The sequence below is a fragment of the Trachypithecus francoisi genome, unplaced genomic scaffold, assembly GCF_009764315.1.
Source record: "Trachypithecus francoisi isolate TF-2019V2 unplaced genomic scaffold, Tfra_2.0 Lachesis_group12, whole genome shotgun sequence".
Lineage (NCBI taxonomy): Eukaryota > Metazoa > Chordata > Mammalia > Primates > Cercopithecidae > Trachypithecus > Trachypithecus francoisi.
Genome location: NW_022681457.1, coordinates 96,713,808 through 96,733,340, shown reverse-complemented (window position 1 = coordinate 96,733,340; position 19,533 = coordinate 96,713,808). Strand labels below are relative to the sequence as shown.

At 39.3% G+C, this 19,533-nt stretch overlaps 1 protein-coding gene across 12 annotated transcripts in view; it reads right to left on the bottom strand.

Moving 5' to 3' along the window:
* Positions 1-19,248, bottom strand: part of EYA3 (EYA transcriptional coactivator and phosphatase 3) — a 121,965-nt gene extending 102,717 nt beyond the window's left edge. For 4 of the 12 annotated variants that reach the window (XR_004441003.1, XM_033227537.1, XM_033227538.1 and 1 more), the window contains exon 1: positions 19,071-19,246. The gene's annotated coding sequence lies outside the window, so the exon portion shown is untranslated. Of the gene's footprint in view, positions 1-11,262; positions 11,401-19,070 lie in introns of all 12 variants that reach the window. The other 8 variants (XM_033227540.1, XM_033227535.1, XM_033227539.1 and 5 more) reach the window with 5 other exon arrangements.
* Between the last annotated feature and the right edge of the window lie 285 nt (positions 19,249-19,533).

Sequence of the window (19,533 nt, the reverse complement as noted above, 5' to 3'; positions counted from 1 at the left end):
ATCACAAATGTCCTTATAAGAGAAAAGCAGACATTTAACACACATACAGAGAAGAAGGCAATGTGAAAATGGAAGAAGAGACTGGAGGGTTATGGTCAAGGAATGTCAGCAGCCACCAGAAGCTGGGAGACGCAAAGGATGATTGCCCCTAAAGCCTCTGGAGGAAGTTCAGCCCTGCCAATACCATGATTTCAGACTTCTGGCCTCCAGAAGTGAAAGAACAAATTTCTGTTGTTTCAAGCCTCAAAGTCTGTTTGGGGTAATTTGTTATAGCAGCCACAGGAAACTAATACAAATAGCAAAGTTTATGTTTTTTGTTTGCTTGGTTTTGCTATTACCTCTCTGTTTGGGCTTGTTGACCATCTCCTGACCACTGAAAGAAACAGACAAACTGAAAACAAAAGTGGGAAATGAGGAAATGTAAATAAGGGGTTGGGCATGGTGGCTCACACCTGTAATCTCAGCACTTTGGGAGGCTGAAGCAGGCAGATCACCTGAGGTCAGGAACTCGAGACCAGCCTGGCCAACATGGTGAAACCCCATCTCTACTAAAAAATACAAAAATTAGCCAGGCGTGGTGGTGGGCACCTGTAATTCCAGCTACTCAGGAGGCTGAGGCAGAATCACTTGAACCCAGGAGGCAGAGGTTGCAGTGAGCCGAGATCATGCCACTGCACTCTAGCCTGGGCTACAGAGTGAGACTCCATCTCAAAAAAAAAAACAAAAAAAAGGAAATGTAAATAAGAGAACACAGATGAAAAAATGCTTCCAGACATTAAAAATAATAAACATAAAACACTTAAAAACTTTCCAAATAATTGTCAAGTTTGCCTCTCTAATGAAAGTGTTACATAACTTCAAAGTTAGCATTCTCCTGCTTTCACTCTGGGATAAACCTTAAATTTATGCCAGGTAACAGTAACACTGACAGTCTCAGGTACTTCATGGATCTTGAGAAATCTTACAAGATCTTTCCAAAGCCTTAACAAACTCAACACTAGTATTTGTAAGACAGCACTTAAAGTCTGCATACATTCACTATACTGTTTTTTGTTTGTTTTGAGATGGAGTCTCCCTCTATCACCCAGGCTGGAGTGCAATGGCGTGCTCTTAGCTCACTGCAACCTCGGCCTCCCAGGTTCAAGCAATTCTCCCACTTCAGCCTCCGTAGTAGCTGGGATTACAAGCGCCCACCACCATGCCCGGCTAATTTTTGTATTTTTTAGTAGAGATGGGGTTTCACCATGTCAGTCAGGCTGGTCTCAAATTCTTGACCTCAAGTGATCTGCCTGACTCAGCCTCCTAAAATGTTGGGATTACAGGTGTGAGCCACTATGCCTGGCCTCATTATACTGTTTGATGTGTTCTGCTTAGGGAAAAAAATTACTGCTAGAGTTAAACCTGAAATATATCAAAGTCCTCCTTTCCAATTTATCTTAAATAACAATCTTAGGTAAATTATGCCTCAAGATTGAAGCTCATATTTTTCTGTTTTGATTGAAGTTCCTATTTTGCATTTCTCTCATGTAGCATAAATCATTTACTAAACATTTAATTTTTAACTTTGTAACACTGTGCTTAGCACTGTATCAAGAACATTGATAAACACATCATAAGATGGTACTAAATGATCAGAAATTTTTTTCATTGGAAAAACGTGACTTTTCTAATGCAATTACTTTTTTGCATGCATGTATTTTTCTTTGGGATTTCTTTTTTGTGTGTCTTGAACAGAACCCTGAAATTCTTTCTAAACATATTCATAGAATATTTCAAGCTGGAAGAAAAACACTGAAATAGAATCCAGGATAAAATATACCAGGTATTAAAGACACATTCTGAAAGAAATCATACTTACTTTTAGCTGCTGCGTCAAAAGTTCATGTCAATGTTGAAGATGCCATTTAACTACCCTTTACAAAAATGTACAGATCAAACAGAATGAAACTATAAAGGCTCAGCTAATTTAACCAAGTAAAGTTGTTAACTCCAACTTCAAGCAACAAAGTAAATAAGAGTAAAATTTAGGAATTTAATCATTTCTTGATAAAGACTCTTAATTGAAACAATTTCCCCAGGGGCTCTCTGTACTATTCTCTGCTTAGCCTAAATGAAAGGATCTAATCTATAGAGGCCAACAGTCCCAAACTTTTGGAATCTCCTCTGAATGCAACTCAAAATGATGACACACAAATTGAATTCATCCCTCAAAATAAAATTGTGTGACATAAAAAGCATTTTGGGACAAATAGGAACTGAAAAAATAGTCCTGCAAAAAAACAGAACCAAAACTAGTAGCAGTATCTTATAAACCGGTAACATGTTAGTTACAGCCAGAAATAAAAATTAAACTATATAAATGCAAAGTGGTATCCTGAACTGGATCCTAGAATAGAAAAAAGATATTAGTAGAAAAAATAGTAAAATCTGAATAAAGTCTGGAATCTAGTAAACAGTAATGAGCTGCATTCAGAGGAGATTCCAAAAGTTTGGGACTGTTGGCCTCTGTAGATTTAGATTCTTTCATTTAGGCTAAGCAGAGACTAGGACAGAGAGCCCCTGGGGGAAGTGGGGGAATATATATATATATATATATATATATATATATATAATACCAACACACACTTACTAGAATGTCTAAAATAAAAATTTAAAAACTGGCCAAATGCTGGCAAGGATGCAGAACAACAAGAACTCTGTACAACTAGAACAATGTACGATTAGAAATTGTACGCTGCTGGTGGGAACGCAAAATGGTACAGTACAACCAGTCATAGAAAGTAGTTTGGCAGTTCCTTATAAAGGTAAACACACACTTACTATACAACCCTGCAATCCCATTTTGAGGTATCTACCTAAGTGAAAAGAAGACTTACGTTCACGTAAAAACCTGTATGTAAATGTGTACAGTAGCTTGTTCATATATATGCCAAAGACTGGAAACAACTCCAATGCCCTTCAAACTGGCACATGAATAAACTGCAGTATACCCATACAATGGAATACTATACAGTAAATCACAGAACAATCTGGATGAAACTCAAATGCATTATGCTAAGTGAACGAAGCCAGACTCAAAAGCCTACATATTGTATAATTCCATTTATATCACATAACTACAAGAACAGAAAACAGATCAGTGGTTGCCAGTGTTGGGGATGGGAAAAAAGGTTGACTATAAAGACGCACAAGGGATCCTTTTTGGGATTGATGAAACTATTCTATATCTTTTTTTTTTTTTTTTTTTTGAGACACAGTTTCACTCTACTGCCCAGGCTGGAGTGCAGTGGCGTGATCTCGGCTTACTGCAACCTCCACCTCCTGGGTTCATGCAATTCTCCTGCCTCAGCCTCCCAAGTAGCTGGGACTACAGGCACGTGCCACCATGCCCAGCTAATTTTTTTTTTTTTTTTTTTTTGAGATGGTGTCTTCCTCTGTCACCCAGGCAGGAGTGCAGTGGCGCGATCTTGGCTCACTGCAACCAACCTCCACCTCCTGGATTCAAGCAATCTTCCCACCTCAGCCTCCCGTGTAGCTGGGATTACAGGCATGTGTCACCATGCCTGGTTAATTTTTTTGTATTTTTAGTAGAGACAGCATTTCACCATGTTGCCCAGGCTGGTCTTGAACTCCTGAACTCAAGTGATCCACCTGTCTCGCCCTCCCAAAGTGATGGGATTACAGGTGTGAGCCATTGCACCCAGCCCAATTTTTGTATTTTTAGTAGAGATGGGGTTTTACCATGTTGGCCAGGCTGGGCTTGCACTCCTGACCTCAGGTGATCCACCCACCTTGGCCTCCCAGAGTGCTAGGATTACAGATGTGAGCCACTACACCTGGCCCTCTATATCTTGATGTGGTTTTACAAAATTGTATGAATCTGTAAAACTTACAGAACTGTTTGTTTAAAAGAATTAACTGTATGTAAATTATACCTCAAAAGTTATAACAGGATCTACTTAAGATTTTTAGAAAAAAATCACATATGAAGCTGCATAAAATTCTATGACTGTAATACGAACAAATGAAATTATAAACATAGTTAGACCACAGTTTTTTTTATGAGTACAGAGATCTGAAATGTTGGCTAACAAAATTATAAACATAGTTGGAACAATAAACAGTTTATTTATGAGTAACAAGATCTGAAACATTGGCAGATAAAACTACAAAAACAGTTGGATCAACAGTTTATTTATGAGTACAGAGATTTGAAATGTAGGCTCTATTACCTGTTATCATAACAGAAGAATTTTCCATTACATAGATGACTTAAGGTCAAATTGTAAAAATTCTTATTTTTATTCTAAATGTGACTACCTTCAGATACCCTTTCCTTATTTAAATTGAAATGGTGGAAGAATTCTCCCCTATCTTAAACACTAGAGGTAGAACTATACAACATACAATTATTCAGAAACAATTATACCTAAAATAGAAGTTAGTACTCATTTAAAAGAGATCTTAGACTTTCAATCTCCAGAACTGTGAGAAAATACATGTGTTATTTTAGCCACCCATTCTTTGGTATTCTGTTAGGGCAAACCAAGTGGACTAATATAATATAGTTCACATAACCTTACTTTAGCTATTTAGACATGGTTTTCTTTAGTTCTTTGAACTTTTTTTTTTTTTGAGAAATGAGGTCTTGCTCTGTCACCCAGGCTGTAGTGCAGTGGCAATTCTTCCACTCAGTAAGTGCAAGCCACCATACCAGGCCCTTTAAACATAATTTAAATGGCTGATTTAAAGTCTTTGCCTAATATTAAAGTCCAACATTTGGGCTTCCTCAGGGTGCACTTTCTATTTTACTGCTTTCTCTCCTATGTGTGGACCATACTTAAGTGGTTTTTTGCATGCTTTGTAATAGTATCTTGAAAACTAAACATTTTAAATAATGTAATGTGACAACTCGGAAAATCAGATTCTTCCCCTACCAGGTATTTGTTGTTACTACTGTTTACTGTTGTTACTGTTTATTGTTGTTTCTTTTAGTGACTTTCCTGAACTAATTATCTAAAATATTAGTTATCTATCATATGTGGTCACTAAAGTCTCTGCTGTTCGTTTGTGATCAGCTAATGACTGGGCAGAGACTTCCTTAAATGCTTACCAGTATAAGTCTCAGTGTGTATTGACAGGCTCTCTACCATGTGTTAGGGCATACCTTTCACACTCAGCCAAGTGGTTTACAACCTTTCCTTAGCCTTTACTTCTTGCTTGCACAAAGCCTAGAGATTAATCAGAACTGACAGCTTAGGACCTTCTTAGTTCTTTCCTAAGCATGCAGCACACAGCCCTACACATACACATAGCCTTCTAGATTCCCAGAAATATACCAGAGCTTCTTAAATTTCCTTATGAACATTTAATTTCCCAGCTTTTCCTTTTAAGCTTCTTGGTTAACCTATTATTTGATTTAACTATTCACTGTCACTCAAAATGGTGAGCACTCAAGTTGTTCAACAATTGCCTTTGATTGTTTTCAATAAACACTCCAGGGTGGAAAGGCTGTTTGTACTAAGTGAGCTTCAATTCAGGTCAAATACAGATGGTCTTGTGAATGAGGTTTTTCAAGGAACCAACAGCTAAGTAAAATAATGACAACTCTGGGAATGGAGCTTTGAAGAACTCTAAACTCAATCTATCCCTTCCAGTGGCTGGTTTTCACCATGATTGGAGGCTGTTGGTTTTCAAGGCTACTGAGGAGCTAGAGGGAAAAGGGCAAATTAAAATGCCACAAAGTTTGCTGTTTTGGCCAAGATTCAGTCATTTCTCTTGAATAAATGCTCCCAGATTGCTGCAATTGATAAATATTCCAGGTACCCTTCAGTTCTTCATATTTGTTTACCTGGAGTCTGCTACATTTCTGAAACTTCTACATATACTTTTGGCTGTGATTTCTTCTCCCATTTTTCCCCATCAATTTGGTCTCACTGTTTCCTATCTTTCAGAAATCCATTAAAGTCCCATCAGCTGAAAGCCTACTTTCTTGATTTAATACCTTTAAAAAAAAAAATCTGACATACTTACTAACATATCCACTCAGAATCCTTTGTACTCAGAGCCCTGCTAAAGTAGACACAAATATCCAGCAGACCTACACTCAGCTAACCTCTCTTAAGGCTCCCTTTAGTGTGATCCTAAGAGAGCCTTTCAGGTCTCACAACTTAGGCAACAGCACAAATCACACTTCTGTAACCAGAAAGACTGCAACCACCTACACCTCCCTGATGGGACTTTCTGTAGACAGATAAAAATCATCACCATACTGGTCAATACCTTCCATAAATAAATAGTGCAGCCAACTGACTGCGGTAAAGCTGGGGAATTCTTCTGGCTACTTTGTTCCAGAGGCATGACTAACATATCATAGTATTATCCACTGTAGGACTATTTATAGTAACTTTACACTTAACAAAACACTACCAGAACTTACTGAGAAAGTTGCTTTTTAAAATATATACATATATTTAGGCTCTACCAAATTCTTAACAGAAAAAAATAACAGTTTACCAGAAACAGACTCTTGGCCAGGAATGGTGGCTCACGCCTGTAATCCCAGCACTTTGGTAGGCCGAGGTGGGTGGATCACTTGAGGTCAGGAGTTCAAGACCAGCCTGGTCAACATGGTAAAATTCTGTCTCTACTAAAAATACAAAAATTAGCCAGGCATGGTGGCACGTGTCTGTAGTCCCAGGTGGAGGTTGCAGTGAGCTGAGATTGCACCACTGCACTCCAGCCTGGGGGAGAGGAGAGGAGAGGGAGAGGAGAGGGAGAGGAGAGGGAGAGGAGAGGGAGAGGAGAAGGAGAGGAGAGGAGAGGAGAGGGAGAGGAGAGGGGGAGGAGAGGGAGAGGAGAGGAGAGGAAAGAGAGGGGAGGGGAGGGGAGGGGAGGGGAGAGGAGAGGAAAGGAAAGAGGGGAGGGGAGGGGAGGGGAGAGGAGAGGAGAGGAAAGGAAAGAGAGGGGAGGGGAGGGGTCTTTCTAAGAAGAACTGTTTTTATAATTTCCTTTTTTTTTTTTTTTGAGACAGAGTTTTGCTCTTGTTGCCCAGGCTGGAGTGCAGTAGCGCGCTCTCGGCTCACCTTAACCTCTGCCTCCCGGGTTTAAGTGATTCTCCTGTCTTAGCCTCCTGAGTAGCTGGGATTACAGGCATGTGCCACAAAGCATGGCTAATTTTGTATATTTTTAGCAGAGACTAAATTCTCCATGTTGGTTCTCCATGTTGGTCAGGCTGGCCTCGAACTCCCGACCTCAGGTGATCCACCCGCCTCGGCCTCCCAAAGTGCTGGGATTACAGGTGCGAGCTACCGCGCCTGGCCTGTTTTTATAATTTCTAATATTACTTCTTAACAAAAATCATCCTTTGAAGCTGTTTACAAAACAATCTTTTTTTTTTTTTTTTTTGAGACAGAGTCTCATTCTGTCACTCAGACTAGAGTACAGTGGCACAATCTCGGCTCACTGCAACCTCCGCCTCCTGGGTTCAAGCGATTCTCCTGCCTCAGCCTCCAAAGTAGCTGGGATTACAGTTGTGCATGACCATACCCAGCTAATTTTTTTTGTATTTTTAGTAGAGACGAGGTTTCACCAGGTTGGCCAGGCTGGTCTCGAACTCCTGACCTCACGTGATCTGCCCACTTCGGCTTCCCAAAGTGCTGGGATTATAGGCATGAGCCACTGTGCTTCCCCTGCAAGCTCCTAATGAAACAGGCAGATGTGTTCCACAGGAAAAATTTCAAAACCATAGTAAAAGGTATTAAGAAGGAGGAGGTTAACCTGAATTAGCTATATCAAATGTGAGCTTAATAACAGTACAACGGTTCTACTATATTTCTTCCAACAGTCCTTGGATCTCTCTCCAGTTTTAGTAACTTATCAGAGAGCATAAAAATTTCTCCGTTTGTAGTGGGTGTTAACATGTGACATGAAAAAAAATAAACAAGAAATCAAAAAATAAGAATACAATAAAAGAAATTTTAAAAAAATTTGATGATCTAGACTCAAAGACTCTAAAACTTTATCTTCATCCTTCTTTAATCTGTGCAGTTAACATTTCTGAGAATCACAACATGAATATTCCATAAATGTGCTGCTTCCAGTTATACAGACAAAGTTTGTACCCTATGTCATCAATCCTCTAACATTCTATATATCTATATATCTCATCTATACACCAATCATATATTTCAACTTGCCAGTGTTTGGATAACACTGACTATACACTATACTAACAGAACTAAGTCTTTTGAAATCTATGTCTTTAGCTGTCAGAAGAACTGTAAAATCTAGGTTCAGTTTTTTTATTAATGTTTTATTTCTCCAATTTTATTTACCCCTTCAAAACTCCATCAGACAGGATAATATAAGTGTTTGTTAAAGAAAAATAAAATAAATAAATATCTTACACCTAAGATAAAAAGGAAAGAAATCTGTTCTTGAGTGAAAGTCAATTCACTAACTAGCTCCGCTTAGTTTTCCCAAATAGCAAACCATAAGAACTATTAAGATTACAGCCCAAATAACAAGTGGTTCCTAAGAGAGATTAAACAAGTTGGGCCTGCATAACCTGTAGCCTTGATAACCTTTAGCTTTAAATCCAACACACTACACAAGAACTTTCCCTACAGGTCCTCAAGACAAGATATTTTCAAGTTCCTGAGCAATATAACATTAAATGTCAATCATGTCCTGTTACTCAGAAAATATACAGAACTCATCATAGCCACAAACACTCTCAGGAGATCCAACTGTGAGTTGATACTATTAATAGCAAACATTTATGGAATGCTTCTTATGGGTCAGGCACCGTTCTAAGTACTTTTAATATGTTAACTAATTTTTTCCTCTTCCTCTTCCCCTTCCTCTTCCTCTCCCTCCCCCTCCCCCTCCCCCTCCTTCTCCTTCTCATCCTCCTCCTCCTTCTCTTTTAATTGAGACAGAGTCTCACTCTGTTACCCAGGCTGGAGCACAGTGGCATGATCTCAGCTCACTGCAACCTCCATCTCCAAGGTTTAAGCAATTTTCATGCCTCAGCCTCCTGAGTAGCTGGGATTACAGGCATATGCCACCATGCCTAGCTAATATATTAATTATTTTAATCTTTCAATAAGTCTATAAAATAAAAGCTATTTGTTATCACCATTTTACAGATGAGAAAACTAAGACACAGAGAGTAACTTGCCCAACGCTATACACATAGTAAGTCACCAACCTGGTATTCAAGCCCAAGCAGGCTAGCTTCAAAGCCTGAGTTCTCAAACCACAGCTATATGTCTCATAATGGAACAATGCAGACAGGACTGGTGATATTTAAAAGCTGACCAAGCTTAAAATGTATGATATGCCACACTATAGTCACCAACAGCCAGAACTCTCAAGCCAAGTAATGAGAACATACGAGAAGACGGCAACTTTTCTTCTTTATCCTTTACCATTCTCATTTTTTTCCCCAGGCCTCCCAAGTATGAGTATGAGTTAACACAAGTGAAGTGCTTTAAATAGTGCCTGGCAAATAGTAAGTGCTCACTAAGTGTTAAGAGTGGGTAGCGTATAAAAATAGTAGAGTATGTCTGCTGACCCTATTTCACTCTAACAGCTAGGATAGGCAAGGGACTGTTGATATTTCTACGCCCTTTCCCCCTTTGTGATTACAGGAAATGAACTGGGACAATACATAAATGTAATCCACTGTCGCAAACCCTAATGACTCTTCAATCATGTTATTTCACCTGACCATGTACACATGAGCAAACTGCTTCATTCCTCAGTCCTCTTTTTTTGGTTTACAAAGACTGGACTGGGGCCAGAAGAGAGCAGAATAAAGCAGCTTTGTAACCTTTTGACTAGTTGCCAAGAACAGAAGCAAAGTTTGTGAAAACCAACTGAATGGACCTAAACTTTTGACTGTTAGATGGAAACTAGCAAAGGATTCTAATGATGGAAGCTCAGCATACAACCGAGCATTTTCAACCTCACGATTCCAGAATTAGTTTTTAAAATAATGTGCCTAGACACGGTAAAGAACAGAGATGACAGTAATGGTAATCAGGACAATAGGACCTCCCTCTCTCAGTGACTGTTTTGTAGCTATTTAGGTTAAAAGTTTTACAGAATCCAGGTACACTGCAGAGAAAAAAACTAGCAAACCTAAACATTTTCTTTTTTTTTTTTTTTTTTTGGTAGAGACAAGGTCTCGCTATGTTGCCCAAGCTTGTCTTGCACTCCTGGGCTTAAGTGATTGACATTTAATGTTATATTGCTCAGGAGCTTGAAAAGTGCGGGGATTACAGGCATGAGGCACCACACCTGGCCCCAAACCGAAACTTTTTCCATTACAAAAAGACAATATTAGGGGAAAAATCTAGCAGTCACTAAAATTTTGCAAACTGCAGATACACTGCATTAACAGGTTACCATATCAACTTAGTGAATGGAAACTAGCAGTTTGTTTTAAATTAAAAACAATAAAACAAAATAGAGGCCAGGCACAATGGCTCACACCTATAGTTCCAGCACTTTGGGAGGCCGAGGCAGGAGGATCACTTGAGCCCAGGAGTTCAAGACCAGCCTGGGCAATATGGTGAAACCCCATCTATAAAAAACAAAACAAAAAAAAATTAGTGAGGCATGGTGGCACACACCTGTAGTCTCAGCTGCTCGGAAGGCTGAGGCAGGAGGATCACCTGACCCTAGGAGGTCGAGGCTGCAGTGAGCCGTGATAGTGTCACTACACTTCAGCCCAGGTGATACAGGGTGAGATCCTGTCTCAAAAAACAAGCAAACAAACCAAATAGAATAGAAAATATTAATATTACAATGCATCACCAGTAGTAAAAATATTGTTTCAAGAAACTTCTGTTTCGATTTCAAATATTAATATGTACACATATGTGTCTGAGTACTGGATAGCAGTGTAAAATGTATTTTATGGTGGGTTATGATCAGAAGAGTTTGAAAGCCACTTTACCAGAAACAAAAAACTGGCCAGTCAAAAACGGAAGACAGTAACCACTTCACACTACATAGGAAACAACATTCAGAGTTTGATGGTTCTCTTTTTTGTTTGTTTGTTTTGAGACGGAGTTTTGCTCCTGTTGCCCAGGCTGGGGTGCAACGGCGCGGTCTCGGCTCACTGCAACCTCTGCCTCCCGGGTTCAAGCAATTCTCCTGCCTCAGCCTCCCAAATAGCTGTGATTATAGGCGCCTGCCACCACGCCCGGCTAAATTTGTATTTTTTTTTTAGTAGAGACGGGGTTTCACCATGTTGGCCAGGCTGGTCTTGAACTTCCGTCTCAGGTGATCCTCCCGCCTCGGCCTCCCAAAGTGCTGGGATTACAGGCATGAGCCACCACGCCCAGCCGATGGTTCTCTAAACTGTAGTTTTATATAAGCAAGCCTCTGAAAGAGAACAAAAAAGATAAAGGAAACCACTGAGTTATTTCCAAAATTTTTTTTGCACAGAATGTGAGGTATCTACAGTAAATAAATACATACTAACAGAAAATACATAGAAATGAAAACAAAAATTTTCAGTTTATCTAGCTATTAAATGCCCCACTAAATATGAGAGATGGCCTATTCTCTTTGCGAAGCTCTAGTTCTCACTCTCAAGAACATTATTCATTAGTGTTGCCTAATTACTGCTTCCTAACCTATAGCAGAGGAACACCTGGTGAAAAGGAAAAGCAGATTTCAAAAATTCTTCTTTAAATTATCACAGATGTTTCCTAAATTTGACATTGTTAAATTCAAAAGACAAAAATTCAGTGATGTAATAAAACACTGATTTTTATAAGATATTTAGGCACTTTTTTTTTATCCTATAATCTTCTCTAAAGTCTGAAATATTCCCCCGAAATTCATACATGTATATACTGGATTATTTCTTTGGTAAAGAGAGTGAAATTACCATATTCATATCATCAATCTACTAGGAAAAATTAACATCATTGTGCTAAATTAAATGTTCCTCTTATTTTGAAAAGGGGGAGGGGCACAACAGGTGAAGCTGACCTAAATCGTTTTCAATTACTATGGAAACTAAAGAAAAAATTCAACTCCACCTAAAAACTAATCATTCTAATGTATTCCCGTAGTAACGGTGCTGATAGCAACTACCTACCAATTTTCCTAAATTCAGTAATTGCTACAATATTAAATTTCAGGTGAAAGAAAACTATTGAAATTTTTAAATACACTGATTATCAGACCCACATAATATAAAAGAGAATTGCTTTGAATCAAAAATTAAATGTTTAACTAAAACTAAAGAACATTCTAAATATCAACAAGTATTATCATCATAGCAAAAGCTTACTCTGTTCAGCTCCATAACAATACTTTTCCCACCAAGTGGAAAAAGGACAAAAGCTACTATAAAAAACAGTATACTTAACGTCTCAATTAACAAGAAGAGTTAACATGAGAATTAAAATTAGTATTCCTAATCAAATGTCACTTCTTGCCAGAAATATTTATACTTTTCCTGTAAACCAGATTCTACGATTCTCAACTGTTTTCAAAATATTCAGAAAAATAATATCATTATCTGAGTACAAGACTCCTGCATTAAGGTGCACCTCAACTTACACAAAACAATCTCCTTCCCCCAGATATTTGATTAAGTTTTTTTATTTGGGCTTAATAAAGGCACAAAAGAATCATCTTAATATGATTAATAATACTCCAAATGACTATTATTTGCATCTTCTCATTTAGAAAGTAATTTGTGAAAAGTTCCCCTCATCTTTTCTAAAGTAAAAATAAAATCACTAATGTAAATATACTTTAAGCATGATAGTCCTAAAGAGATTCATGTACTCTAAACATGATAGTCCTGAAGAGTTTAATGTACTTAATTTTACAGAAATTTCCAAATTTGGAAATGAGACCAGTGGTGAATCAGATGTTTCAGTTTTAGTCTTCTGTTTTATATTTCCAAGATGTTAAATTCATATGGGAATGGTAAGATTAAGAATTTTTTTTTTTTTTTTTTTTTGGAGACGGAGTCTTGCTCTGTCGCCCGAGCTGGAGTGCAGTGGCCAGATCTCAGTTCACTGCAAGCTCCGCCTCCCAGGTTTACGCCATTCTCCAGCCTCAGCCTCCGGAGTAGCTGGGACTACAGGCGCCCACCACCTCGCCCAGCTAGTTTTTTGTATTTTTAGTAGAGACGGGGTTTCACTGTGTTCGCCAGGATGGTCTCGATCTCCTGACCTCGTGATCCGCCCGTCTCGGCCTCCCAAAGTGCTGGGATTACAGGCTTGAGCCACCGCGCCCGGCCAGATTTAAGAATTTTAAGACTACTACATAAGTTTGTTTAGTACTCTGAAGATAAAAGAAAAAAATTAACTCCAAGGGGCCATTTTATAAAAAATAGTGACTTATCTCCAAGTAACTCCAAAGTAATTCACTTCCATAAGATAATTTTTCTAACGGAGGAGGAATTTGATCCTGTATTGTCTTAATATATGGTTTTACCATCTGAGAAACATCGGTAGTAAAAGGTTTGCAATTTGCCTTAAGCCATCATTAGTAAAAAGGCCAAACAAAACCCTCCCTTAAGGTTCCTAACCAAAAGCAGTACTCTTTTGTGTTACAGATAAACTAGATTTTAAACCTCAACCTATAGAGAAATCACTAAAGTAGTAGACCCTTGTACAAAAAAGATTAACTCAGGAGCCAAAAAGACTAAGTTCAAATCCAGCTCTTTGATAACTAGTTGTGTTACTTTGGGCAAGTTACATAACTTCTGTACATCCGTTTCCTTATATGTAAAATGGAGATATTAATAGTACCCTTGGCTGGGCACTGTGGCTCACGCCTGTAATGTTAGCACTTTGGGAGGCTAAGGCGGGCGGATCACGAGGTCAGGAGTTCGAGACCAGCCTGACCAACATGGTAAAACCCCATCTGTACTAAAAATACAAAAATTAGCTGGGCATGGTGGCGCATGCCTGTAATCCCAGCTACTCAGGAGGCTGAGGCAGGAGAATCACTTGAACTTGGGAGGCGGAGGATGCAGTGACCCGAGATTGTGCCACTGCATTCTAGCCTAGGCAACAGGACAAGGGCAAGACTCAAAAAAAAAAAAAAAAAAAAAAAAAAAGAATAGTACCCTTATTTCATAGGGTTGTAAAGATTAAAGAGTTAATACATGTAAACTACTTAGAATAGTTCCTGGTACATAGTAAGTGCTATGTAAAGTTCACTTTTACTTTTACCATTTTACCACTACAGATTTTCATGTTTCAGTTATCAAAAAGTTCTCCAAGTGAAAATTACTTGATTGTATCTATAATGAAAGAACATGATTTTATGTTAATTAAGTTTATTTAATTCTAATTATGTTAAGTCTTAGGTTTAATTCAGAAATGTACAAATAAGATCAAATTCAGAATTTAAGTGTAAATATCTGCCGGATACAATATTACCTAATCACATAAATAGCCTAAACATGTACTACTGTAACTGTACACAGCAGGTGCCTAAACAATATTTGCTGAAATAAATGTATTACAAAGAGTATCGCTAATTATTTTCTAGGGAAGAAAATGAAAACCATCTAACTGCTACAAACATTAACCAAGCTATTAAGTTAAAGTGCATCCAACACAATCTATAGTAAGATCTTCATGATATGAAGCACTGACTGCCTTGGGCTGATCTGTTAACTTATTTATAGTAAGTTGGTACTATTTAAACTACACATTCCTTTTCTGATTCAAAATACTATTGCATACTTAAATGGGAAAACAGCAAAGACAAATTTTATGAAGCCCATATTTTAAATGGCTGTTTTTAAATATACTATAAATAACAGAGAAAATGCCTAAATTACTTCTACATTAATAATTAACTACCCTGGGACTTAGGTTGATGGAACTAAATAAAAATATCAAGGATGGTATGTTCCGTTATTTGCTATGTTCTCTGACAGTAAAAGATACCAGTACCAACAGGGTAGTTTAGAGCTTAAGCCATACACTTTGTAAAAGAATATGCACTTGTATTTTTAAGTCAATTACAAAAGAGAAAGTTCACCTATTTTCCACTTTACTATCAATATAACAATTCAACCTTTTGGTATAAACTAATTAGATGAATATATGGGAAGAACTGCCTATTCTTTATATATATATGTATATGTGTGTATACATATACATATATATATATATATATATGTTTTTTTTTTTTTTTGAGACCAGTCTCCCTCTGTTGCCCAGGGTGGAGTGCAGTAGCACGATCTCGGCTCACTGCAACCTCTGCCTCCCTGGTTCAAGCAATTCTTGTGCCTCAGCCTCCCCAGCAGCTGGGACTACAGGCACACACTGCCACATCCAGCTAATTTTTTGTATTTTAGTAGAGATGGGGTTTCACCATGTTGCCCAGGCTGTTCTCAAACTCCTGAACTCAGGCAATCCGCCTGCCTCGGCCTCCCAAAGTGCTGACTATTCCTAATATTTTAAAATACACATTCCTATTTTGAACTATTCTTCCTCCATTTAAATCATACATGAGCTAAAGTATCCTGTTGTTACATGCAGAACAGAAATATCTTTTGAACAAGCTGCTACCTAAAAAGAAGTTCCGTGAGCCTTTTACTTATAATCAAAACAAAATAAATGAAGTCATGAAAAAGCTTAGGCAGAGCACAGAAACCACAATGCTACAAGGTACAAGTGACAAGGACTTGTTGGAGGTATATTTTGTTTCTTAAATTTTCAAAACTACATCAGCCGCCTGTGGGTGGTGGCTCACACCTTAATTCCAGCACTTTGAGAGGCCAAGGCAGGCGGATTGCTTGAGTCCAGGAGTTTGAGATCAGCCTGGGAAACATGGTGAAACCCTGCCTCTCCAAAAAAATTTAAAAATTAGCCAGGCGTGGTGGCATAAGTCTATAGTCCCAGCTATTCTGGAGGCTGTGGGAGGATGGCTTCAGCCCAGGAGGTCGAGGCTACAGTGAGCCAAGATCGTGCCACTGCACTATAGCCTGGCCAACAGAGCAAGGTTTTTTTTTTTTTTTTGAGACAAAAAAACAAACAAAAAACTACATCTCCTTAAACATAGGATTCAAGGACCAAAAATCAAACCAAAAAATGTAAGACAAAGTACACTAGCAAATAAAATGACAAAAAAAGAACAAAAAATAAACCAAACCAAAATAAGAAAACTTGGTAAGCATAAAGCTAATATACAGAAACATATTTTAAATTGAGCCCTTAGGGCTACAAACTAAAGTAGAAATTTTTATAGAAAATCAACAGTAATTTTTTTTCCTGAGCTTTAAAAACAAACACACATTAAGCTGTCTCTGGGTTGGTTGGTTTGTTTGGTTTGATTTCATTTGGCAGCTAGGTAGAGGGGCAGGCTTGAAGATCAGCAGCATGAACACAACTGCTTCAATGACAATACAGGACGCTCATTTAATTAATGGCTTCAATGCAGAATATACAGGCCAAAGTCATTTTAGAAGAGCAAAAGAGACTCCTAAAACTTTTCAACTTCTACTTCTGCACAAAACAGTTTCTTTCTCTAGTCCCTCTTTGAAGGCAAAATGACTTCGGCTTTGGATTTTAAAATCCGTGTCACAGATTTCTTATCCTAATAGTCTCATTCATATATGACATACATATACTGAAATGACCCACTAAATACTATATTGTGCTTTCCAGCCTATGGCTTTAATGGAATTAACACCCTCTACTCTGAGAGCACGTATGGGACTTAAAAAAAAATGACCTTGGAAAAATGATTAACTGCTTAAGTTGTAATTTATTTATTTATTTTTTAAGAGACAGGGTCTCACTCTGTTGCCCTGTGGAGTGCAGTGTTGTGATCACAGCTCACTGTAACCTCAAAATCTTGGGCTCAAGCGATTCTCCAACCTCAACCTCCTGAGCAGTTGGGACTACAGGCGCACACCACTACACCAGGCTAATTTTGTCTATGTTGCCCAGGCTGGTCTTGAACTCCTGGCCAATCCTCCCACCTTGGGCTTCCAAAGTGCTGGGGATTATAGGTGTGAGCCACCATACCAGACTTAAACCCTAATTTCTTTATGCTTTGTAAATAAAAGTGCCACTTCTTACTACTGACAATGGTATATAATCTTTAAAAGTAGATTTTATTATTTTCTATTGTTTTGAAGACAGAGTGATTTCCCATCATTTTTGGGGTTTAACGTTCTTATATTAATCTGCATTAATAAAGCTGGCATTCTCATGGCTTAAATGAAGCCCATAAACCTGAAGGTAAGGAAGCAGCTGGAGTACGTCATACACATTGGGGTTAGTTTTGAAGGATGGAAAATAGTAAGGCCAGGTTGGACAGAAGCTAGAGCTAGGTAGTGGGGAGGAGGTACACATAAGAAACTTTCAAAGAGGCTTCGCTTAGCAGTTAGGTAAATCCTGAAAGCCAATTAGAAGGGTCCTTCTCTGTGGCTTCTAGGACTAACATGGCCAAACTCCAAAGTCCTTTGCTAAAAACAGCCAAAGAGAGCCCAATTTTGGAATAAGCCAAGGTCTATACACTCTCATATGTATATGTATCATATAATGAAGGACATTTTTCTATAGCTAATTAGCCAAAAGATAAGCAGGTGCTCAGAGCTGTATTTAAGTTCTTACTGAAGTACTGCATTTTAAAGCACAATTTATAGATTACAGAAACTGATCACACAAAAACCTCTGCAATCAAGTGCTAGATATACACCATAAACATCGGGAAAAAATGAAGATTATCCAAGCCTATACTTTAGATCACGAAAGTTGGCAAAGGGGGCACTAACCATTATTAAATGCAATTCTTTCATGTTATAAATGACTTTAAACCTCTAGGGAAATTTAAGAAAGGTGCCCTAAATCTCAAAATGAGAAAATGACAGTTTTACGACAAAGGTGGAAATGGTAAGAAAAAAACCCACAAAAGTACTAAGCAATGTACTTCTGAGTAATGTAATTCTAAGTAATGTCTGGCTAATGAAGGAAAAGGAAGACAAGTAGAAAACTTAATAGGGTAAAAATGAAAAAACGCATGTGTGCATACTAAGTTTAAAGATTACTTTGAAATTACTACAGTGAACTCTTCAGCAGAACACTTTTCGCTAACAACACAATAAATTCATATATCTGGGGCTAATGATCTCCTCACAAACCCTGTCCTCTATCATCACAAGTGTCCTCTAAGAAACGTCCACGCCGAAAACAGAGCTGAACGTCCCCAAACATTCGCATTTTTGTCTCAGCTGTGCACATCCATTCTCATGGGAACACAAAACTGACAGAACGTCCTCATGACTTGTCAATGCACAAGATCGCGCCAGCCCAACCGCTAGCAGTACCGTGTGCCTGCCACCTGTTAGCTGCTCTTGAGAGAGCCCCAAAACTGAGGTAAAGCGAAGAACTAGGAACGCCTTTGTGGAACCCTAACTATGGAAGCTACCAGAGTTCAGTCTAACCCAGCGCCTTAAGGCAAAACTTCCCCCAGGCTGGGGAAGTCTTCCCATTTCGGGGCTTTGGCAAAGCCCTCCTCTAGCTAAGGACAGGCAGGAGAACCCTAGGAGAAGCACTGTCACCTACTGGTCCCAGGAGGAATGATCAAAGGTGAAGAAAGTTGGGGGACAACGACCTAAGACCCTAGAGAGAGGCTCAGTTTCTCAGTGGTGAAGAGTGAGAGCAATTAGAAGGTGGGCCGTCTCGCCCGGTGAAAGAACGCTGAGATCCCAGATCGGGGTAGGGGAAAAGAGGTGCTAAAAGAAGGGAGGTGGAGAAAAAAGGAGAGGCAGTGGCTGAGAGAAGCTCTGAGGTGTAAGGCAAGAAACCGAGGTTGGAAAAGGGCTGATGACGCTGAGGAAAAACAGCAAGGCGAGGGATGCACAGAAGCGCGAGAAGGCTAAGCTGAGGTGAATAAAGCGAGGCCAGCGTGAAGGAAAGGGCTGAGGTGAGTGAAGCACTGCAGGGACAAGGGACAGGCGAATAGACTCCCACACCCAAGGACCGAGGCAGAACGCTAGACCTTTCAGGCCGTGCTCAACCGGCTGCGCTCAAACCCTGTCGGCAGCGGAGACTCACCCAAAGGCTGTAAAAGTCCCACAGCAGGACATGGAGACCAGTCCAGACCCACAGTAGAACCAAACGAGCGGAGGAAACCGCGGCGTTAGTGTGACCCGGATGCGCATCCCTAGGAACCGGAAGTAAGCGGCCAGAGTCCCCTCACGATCCACACCTCGTTCCACTAGAAGCCTCAGGGCGCATGTGTTGAGTATGACCGGGCGGGGAAGCGCCTAGGCTCCGCCCATTCCGCCGGCACGGCGAGCCCCGCTCATGGCCACGCCCCTCTCGATGCCACTGAGACGGCAGCTTCTGCGTGAGTCCCGGGCAGTCCCGATGGTGCTACAGCCTTCACTTTTAAGGAGGTCTTTAAAAATGCGCTTATTCCCTACCTCGGTAAAAGGAACGTGAGAAGTGCTAGGTGCATTTGGTAGATTTAGAAAAACTATGGGAAGGAGAATGAGTGGGAAGTTTTGGAAGACAT